The sequence below is a fragment of the Capsicum annuum genome, chromosome 12 (assembly GCF_002878395.1).
Source record: "Capsicum annuum cultivar UCD-10X-F1 chromosome 12, UCD10Xv1.1, whole genome shotgun sequence".
Lineage (NCBI taxonomy): Eukaryota > Viridiplantae > Streptophyta > Magnoliopsida > Solanales > Solanaceae > Capsicum > Capsicum annuum.
In genome coordinates, this window is record NC_061122.1 from 29,754,169 (window position 1) to 29,762,205 (window position 8,037).

The following is an 8,037-nucleotide window of genomic DNA, read 5'->3' on the forward strand; positions in this document are numbered from 1 at the left end:
TAAACTTATTTTGGTGTTATGGGATTTTAATCCCATGTTATAGACATATATAGGGGTGTTTTTGGCACTTGGAAGTGAGGTATGCGGCGCACAACCCATGGTAGATCTTAAGGTGTTCATCGCACACCTTATGGCAGACATTTAGGTATGCCTCGCACTCCTAATCACACACATTTGATATGGCAGCTCATTGCCCATCGTAAACCCACCCTTACTGCCTCTCACAAAAATAGGCATAACTCTTCGCTCGGGTTTCGGATTTTTGTGAAATTGGTATCGTTGCAAAGATAATTCAATTATCTAAAATTTTATAGGTCTTGGTATGAAAAATTCCATGTATATTAAGAGATATAAATGTTTGAATTTGACCCTTGTAGAATCAAATGTCAAATTTTGGATGAATCAATTGGTCTTAGATCAACTTTGTTCTAGGTCATTGCTATAAACATTTTTCACCTCTAAACTATTCCATAGACTAGGATAATGATCATGAAACTTGTATTCACGTGAGAATCACTTGGTTTAGAGCTTAGACGCACAGGAACAATGGTTAGAATTCTATTATGAAAATATGGGGTATTATAATATTAGACCATATCAGATTGTGAAAAGGATTGGTGGGGTTTCTTATGAGTTAGAGTTGCCCAAAAATCTGGCTTCTGTCCATCCCGTGTTTTATGTTTCCGTGTTGAAGAAGTGTATTGGAGATCATTCTCTAGTGTTTTCTGTATAGGAGATCAAGGAGACAAACTTCTTAACTATGAAGAAGAACCAGTTGCTATTCTAGATCATTAAGTCCAAAAGTTGAGAAGCAAGGAAATAGCTTCGATTAACGTGTTGTGGAAAAATTAGAAAGTTGAAAAATCTACTTGGGAATTGGATAACAACATGCATGCAAGATACCAACATCTTTTTAATCCGGTGAATGACAAAATGGAAGGTACAATCTTTGCCTTATTCTTTTTATCACATATTCACTAGGATAAATCATGCTTACATGTATTCCACGTCATCATTCTAGGTCAAATGATCTCAATGAGGATAATGAAACACACCGTAGTTTTCTCAAACTAATATCACTTTGTGGTATGCTTGGAGAGTCGATCTTCTAAAAATTTTTCTAAATGTCAAGAGGACTTAGTCACATTTTGAGCTCCTAAACTTTGATGATCTTATTTTTGACCTTTTTGACCCCGGAAGGATGATTTTTAAGTTGTTTCATGATTGGGAAAGTTATTAGTACATCTCGGGTAAGTTTCAGAATTTTTGAGCGTCGTTAGAGGGGTGTTTGGTTATTGAAAATAGTGGCCCGACGCGAAGTCAATGCGCCGCATTGATGATCAAATCAATGAAATAGTGGACCGACGTGATCTCAATATGTTGGGTAATGCGTCGGTGCCCAATTCGTGAAATTATTTTAAATAACCGGCCTTAGGGAGGGCAAATCAGTCTTTATCTCTCTTCATAACTGTGCCATAACATGAAATTAAGGTGTTATTAGGGAAAAATATATCAAAAAACTACTTATTTCTCTTTAATCAAGACCCTAGGTTTTTCACAAAGAGCAAGAAACTCATCTTTAGAAGTCAAAAGTATCAAGAACTTAGTCAAGTTCGGGCCCCTCTCTTTCTCCTAAGTGATCTAAGTTATGTTGGGTTTTCAAAAAACTACTTGGGCTGGTTTAATCACTTTGAATATGATTTAAAGTTTAGAATTCATATATTTACAAAGGGGTTTTGAAATTTACATTCCAATTATGAATTATGGACTCTTAAATGGAATTATTGTTTTGGTCTTGAGGCCTTCCCCCAAATTGATTTGTAATCTTATATATGTATGTATGAAATTGAGTTGAATATTTAATTAAGAGAATTACTATTTAAGCTCCCTCTCATGTTGTAATACTTCTTGATTTTAGAATGTTATGAGTTGAAGAATGTTATTTAGAAGCATGGTATCAGCGTTCTTAACTATTGTTAAATGATGTAAGATTGATTTTCAAATTGATGAGAGGGAGGTTTTGCATGTTGATAAATATTGAATATATATAATGAAAGAACTACATGGTTTGCTAAAATTACATTACCACCAAATGTTTATTGAAATGATTGAAAAGAATGATCTTGGCATAATTTAATAAAATACATTGAAGAATGAATCTTCTTAAGCTATTTGAAGTATGGTGGTCTGAACTTTATATTTTAAAAGAGAAAACTATTATATGATTTATGGCTCAGAACATGACTTGAAAGTCTTGGTATGATGATACCTATACAGAAAATGCCATAGTAATTCAAATCAGAAAGGAATGCAGATTTTTATTCAGATTTTTAGATTTTGAACGTAGAACAAATCATGTTTAAAAAAAGCTAAAAATGGGAATAAAGAGATGTTAGGTGGTTACCCGAAGAAGGCACGAGTCTATAAAACTCATTGCACGAAACCATGTTTTGCCGATACGGGGTTATTATGTGCCCTATAGGGATTATACATTGGCCTAGTGCCCTGTGGCATATCAGAATCAGAAACTCCAAATCTTGCGGCAAACTTGGGTTGGAAGCTTGACCTCCGAGTTAAGGGCAGACTCCATATATCCCATGGGGTCATAGAATTGTATGATATACCACCTAATTCAAAAGTAATACAAATATCATAACTACATTGATTAGAATGTTTTATGATTTTTAAAGAATTGCCCATGTTTTTTTGACCTATATCATGCATGATGTTTCATGACCTGTTCTCATCTATTTTAGATATATAAATTCATTATTTTATTTTGCCCTGCATACCAGTATAATTAAATTGACCCCCTCTATTTCAGGGTCTAAGGCTCTGTCTAAAGGTCCTACTAAGTCGTAGAATCTCCAGACAGATATTGCAGTGTGCAGTGGTGAGCCTTCTTTATTCTAGAAGGCATAATTCTCTTCAGACATTTTTTATTTTTCTAATTTATGTCCACTGAGGGACTTGTCCCAGATTCAGACAGTTTATTTATATCGTAAGTAGTAGAGATTTCACAGACTACAAGAGATGATGTTTCGATGTTGAATATTTATTTCCTTTTTATTAAACAGATTTTAGATTCAAGGCCATGATTCCATTTAATTCATTTCCGCACCTTTTCTTTAATATCCGAGTATTATTCATGATAACCAGATGTAGAAGAGTGTCTGAGTCACTAAGGTTTGGGATGATCGTCATGGCTAGGGTCTCAGCTCAGGTTGTGACATAAGTATATACTCTGTATAACTTGTTTAAAATAGTAAATCTACACCCATAAGTTTAAGGATAGTCCCATGTACCTTGAATTAACGAAAACATCAAGGAATTTTATCTATGATACTTAATCTCTCCAACCTAAGTTATTTTTCCCTTTTCTTGCTTAAGGATGATGAATTAGAGATTTGGTTAGAGATAAAACATGAATAATGATCTTAATTTCATCTATAGATATTTAGGGATGGTTATGGAATGTGAAAGGACTTTATTGCCCTAAAAATAACACAAAAACAAAGAACTTTTGGCATGTGAAAAGTCCCAGGCGATGCACAGCAGATCACCCAAGCCAAGGTAGGCGTCGCATGGCCAATCTCAAACCTTTTCCAGTGGCCCTCTGCAATTTTTTAGGTGACGCACAACCCTTTGTATGGTCATAACTTTTCACTATGGTATCAGATTAAGAAGAAATAGGTATTGTTGGAAAGATAATTCAATTATCTACAACTTGGTGGGTCTTAAGCTGAAAAATTTTATGCATATGAAAAGTTATACACATTCAAATTAGACCCTTGTAGAATCGAATAATGAACTTTGGACGAATCAAATTTTCTTAGCTCAACTTTGTTCTAAGTGATTACTTCACATACTAGGATAAAGATCATGACATATGAATTCAAAAGTAAATCATGGAATTATAGTTTACAAATATAAGAACGATGCTTCAAAGTATAGCCCAAAAGTGCGGGGTGTTATATTATCTTCCCCTTGGGATCATTCATCCCCGAATGATGGTTAGGAACTTGTTGAATATCTAAAAGTGTGGAATAAAGAATGTAACCTTGCATTGAACATTCATCCTCAACCAAATATACAAAGGCATTAAAAGAGCTTCATGATAACTCCAAGTGAAACGTGTAAGCACGAAGCATGGGATAATAAGAATTGACATAGATATGATGTTTCACATGATTTCTAGGGATCATAAACATCAAAACATAAGGCATGGGTTTATTTGATAATCATAGGTCTTGATTTACATTAATACTTGACATGGAATAAAGTTTCGCGAGAGATAGGGATAGAAGCATTCTCCACCTTACAAGATACAACGAATAGACCTTAAACTTAGAAACACTACTCATCTATACCCCAAACAATAAAGAATATACTTCATTATTTCCAACTTACATTTCTCCCATAACACATCTAACCGCAAGAGTTTGAGTCCCGCTGCATAACACTTCTATATTGAAGCCTAACTCGAGAAAAGAGGTGCTAGCTTAAGCTATGGGACCTTGTACTCTACCTCCCATTAAGAATATCACCTCACCTCATTACTATAGTCCAACAACCTCATGTCTTAATTCAAGGAGTACTTACCACATAGTACATTGGTTTATGTCTTTATCAATCATCATATTCAAGTCTATCATTACTATACCAACTTTATGAATCTCCCCACTAAGACCAGCAAATTCAATCATTCTCACAAAGATTTTTTCCACATATCTCCTTCTTAACTATTTTACATAAATAAAGTTCATATCCTTCTTTCCCCCTTCACCTATAACCTTTAGCTAAGGAAATCACATCAAAATTTTCACATTCAAGAACATCTACTCCCCCTACCTAAGTCAGTACTACATTTCATTAACAACTACCATACTATTGTTCAGAGGGCCATTGAGGGACTAAAGTAAAAGCATCATGAATGGGAGTAACACTATTAAATTAGAACTTATATTACTGAATCTACCAAAGGTGGGGCCTGAGATATAATATAGGTATGAAGTACTTCATCCATTAGATGTCTAGATCATAAATAGAGAGTCATTTGACATAAACATAACACAACATAAGTTCTTAGGATAGACCACAGTGAAGTATATGAGATCTTACATCATGAGTCATATAACATAAGGTCGGAATTCATGAAGTCAACGATTGAGACAAGGATTGATACTTGAAGCTATTTCTTCTCATTTTCAAAGTTGAGATAGTCATGAGTTTGAATGAACCTTATCACTTTGTCTAATTCCAATGTAAAATGAATTGGTAACATATAGAAAGCGTAGTTTCTTAGAACTAAGCTTGATATAAGACATGGATTTTTATGGATGATCATGAGCATCATAACATAGAGCTTGAATACATAAAAGACTGGATTTACAAAGACCTTTTTATGTACGTAGAAGTTTGCAGCCCAAGACACACCAAATTGTAGATAATTGAATTAAATTTCTAATGATACCAATTTCACCTTAATCCGATACCCGAGCGAAAAGTTATAGCCATTTTCGTAAGAGAGGCAGTGAGGGTGCATGATTATCCCGTAATGCGGCCTCCGTCGCCTGCACCTATTTTTTAGTTTCTTTTTCCATATTTTTAAGGGAAAATAAGTCTTTTCGTCCACCCTAACTCATTCATAACAGATAATTTCAGCCCCCAAAAGCATTATACACACTATTATTCGTCTTTTCTCTAAAGAAAAACCCTAGCGACCTCCCAAGAACACCAAATTAATTATCTTCCCTTCAAGAAAACCCAAGAACTCAAGTTTCCTAATTCAAGAGAGCTATCAAGATTGTATTTCTCCTTTAAGATTAAAGCTTTAAGGTATGTGGGAGTTCATCCATGGGTACCCTTTCACCCATGGGGTCCAAGAACCCTTTTTATTCAATTAAAGAATGAATTTTCCATTATTATGGTATTTTGTAGATTCAAGAAAGATTGAATTTCATGTTTTCATAGTACTTTTAATAAAATTCAGCCCATTGTGATTCCATGCAAGATTTTGAATTCCTCATGCTATGAATTTGAGTTTCCCATTCTTTATTCAAGTGAATTTCATGATAGATCCTAAATTCATGATGTTAAGCAATATTCACATGTTTGATAAAATTCCCATATCATGTTCAATCAATTTCAATATGAATCCCCAAGTTATGAATTTTTCCATGTAACTCTGTTGTTCCCTCATTTTAAGACATTCTTATGTTCAAGCTATGATCCTTGCATGTTTGTATGAAATTCCCATGTTCTATTCCTAATAAATTTCATGCAAATCCCCTAATTTATGATCTTATTCATGTAATCATGCTATTCTCCCATGTTTAAGACATTCCTATGTTCAAGTTCATGATTCCTAAGTGTTTGATTATATGCCCTAATGATTGGGTTTTGAATATTGACTACTTACTATGTCCTGAAGCTTTAGTATGTCCTATTGTTATTTTTATTGAGCCTTGGGGGTTATGAATACCTGAAATATAGTTGTTTTCCTAGTTTTCAATATCTATAGAATGATTTCAGTTATACCATAAGCAATATCATTTAGTCAGTAATATGGCCAGTTGTGAGGCCGATTAAGCTTAGCTCAGCCTAGTTTTAGTTCCAGTATCAATTTACACATTAATAATTACCTTAGAATCCGTACATTGCTATTTTTAGGATACCATAACCTGATCTTATCAGTTATTAGTTATCAGTGCATGCACCAGTTAGTAATCTGTATCAGTTCAGCTGGGAGTAGGATTTAGCACCGAGCAAATGTAGGGATGGCAGCTTCCCCATCATTTAGGAAAATTCATTGTAGTATTCCCTGTGTTCTAGAACTATGTATCCAGCGTAGGATGAGGATTCACCCATTATTTTACGCTTGAATACCTCTGAGAGGTCACCCATCAGATTAGGCTTGACCCCGACCAGGTGTCACCCGTCAGTGTAGGCTTGACATCCTATTTTTTTAGTAGCTTAGTGGATCTACATAGATATTATTAGTACCTGTGGCATGGTAATAATACCTTTTCAATTGGGGTTATAAGTTGAACCCAAATCAGTTTAGAGCAGGGCATGTCGGTTAGATGATACCTCACAGTCTTAGTACAGTATTCAATGTCTCTTTAGTTCAGATTTGCTTGACTAAGTGTACAACCTTTCAGATATTTAGTTTTATAGTTTTCAGTCTTTCAGATTACAAATTATCTCAGTGACATACTAGATATACACTTAGTCCTGCATTCACTAATTTTACAGTTTTCATGCATTCATTCTTTGTTATCACTTGCTATTCAGTTAGTCCTTACCTCATATGCATAGTACTCCATAGTTTCAGTCCAGATATTCAGACTAAGTATATCCCAGTCTCACATGACCAGTATTCAGTTATCAGTCTTTCAGTTAATCTGATAAGCTTAGTATATGTCAGTTTCCGTCACGTAGTTTCAGACCCAGTATTCATACAGTATCCATGTTTTTCAATATCCCAGCTTTAGTTCTACTTATATTACAGAAGTAAAGTTTTAAGTAACTAAGTGTAGTGATTCACTATCTTATCAGATCACGTTTTTTACTCATGTTTTAAGATAATTTAGCTTTCAGTTTATTTTAATCTCTTGGGGAGTCTACTTACACCTAGTCATGCATATTTTAAGATTACGTATAAAACTAGTTTTACTTATTCCATTCACCCCTACATACTCAGTACATTCCAAAGTACTGATCCAAATATACGTCTGTGTAGCTCCATTGTTTCATAATGTAGGTACCATTTGTTGCCCGCACATCATGATCAGACAATTGTAGTTTTTAGCTAGCAAGTGATGAGTTCTCTTATTTTATGAACTCCAGACAATTTTAGTTCATGTACAGTTCATTTATTTTTCATATGTATTAATTAGAGGTAGTTTAAGTCATGTCCCAGCTATCTATAATCAGTATATGTAACGCCCCAAATCTAGTACCCGGAATGCTACACGGTGCTCATGACCCCAAAGGACCACAAGATAACCCATGACTGATATTTGTACCTGTATA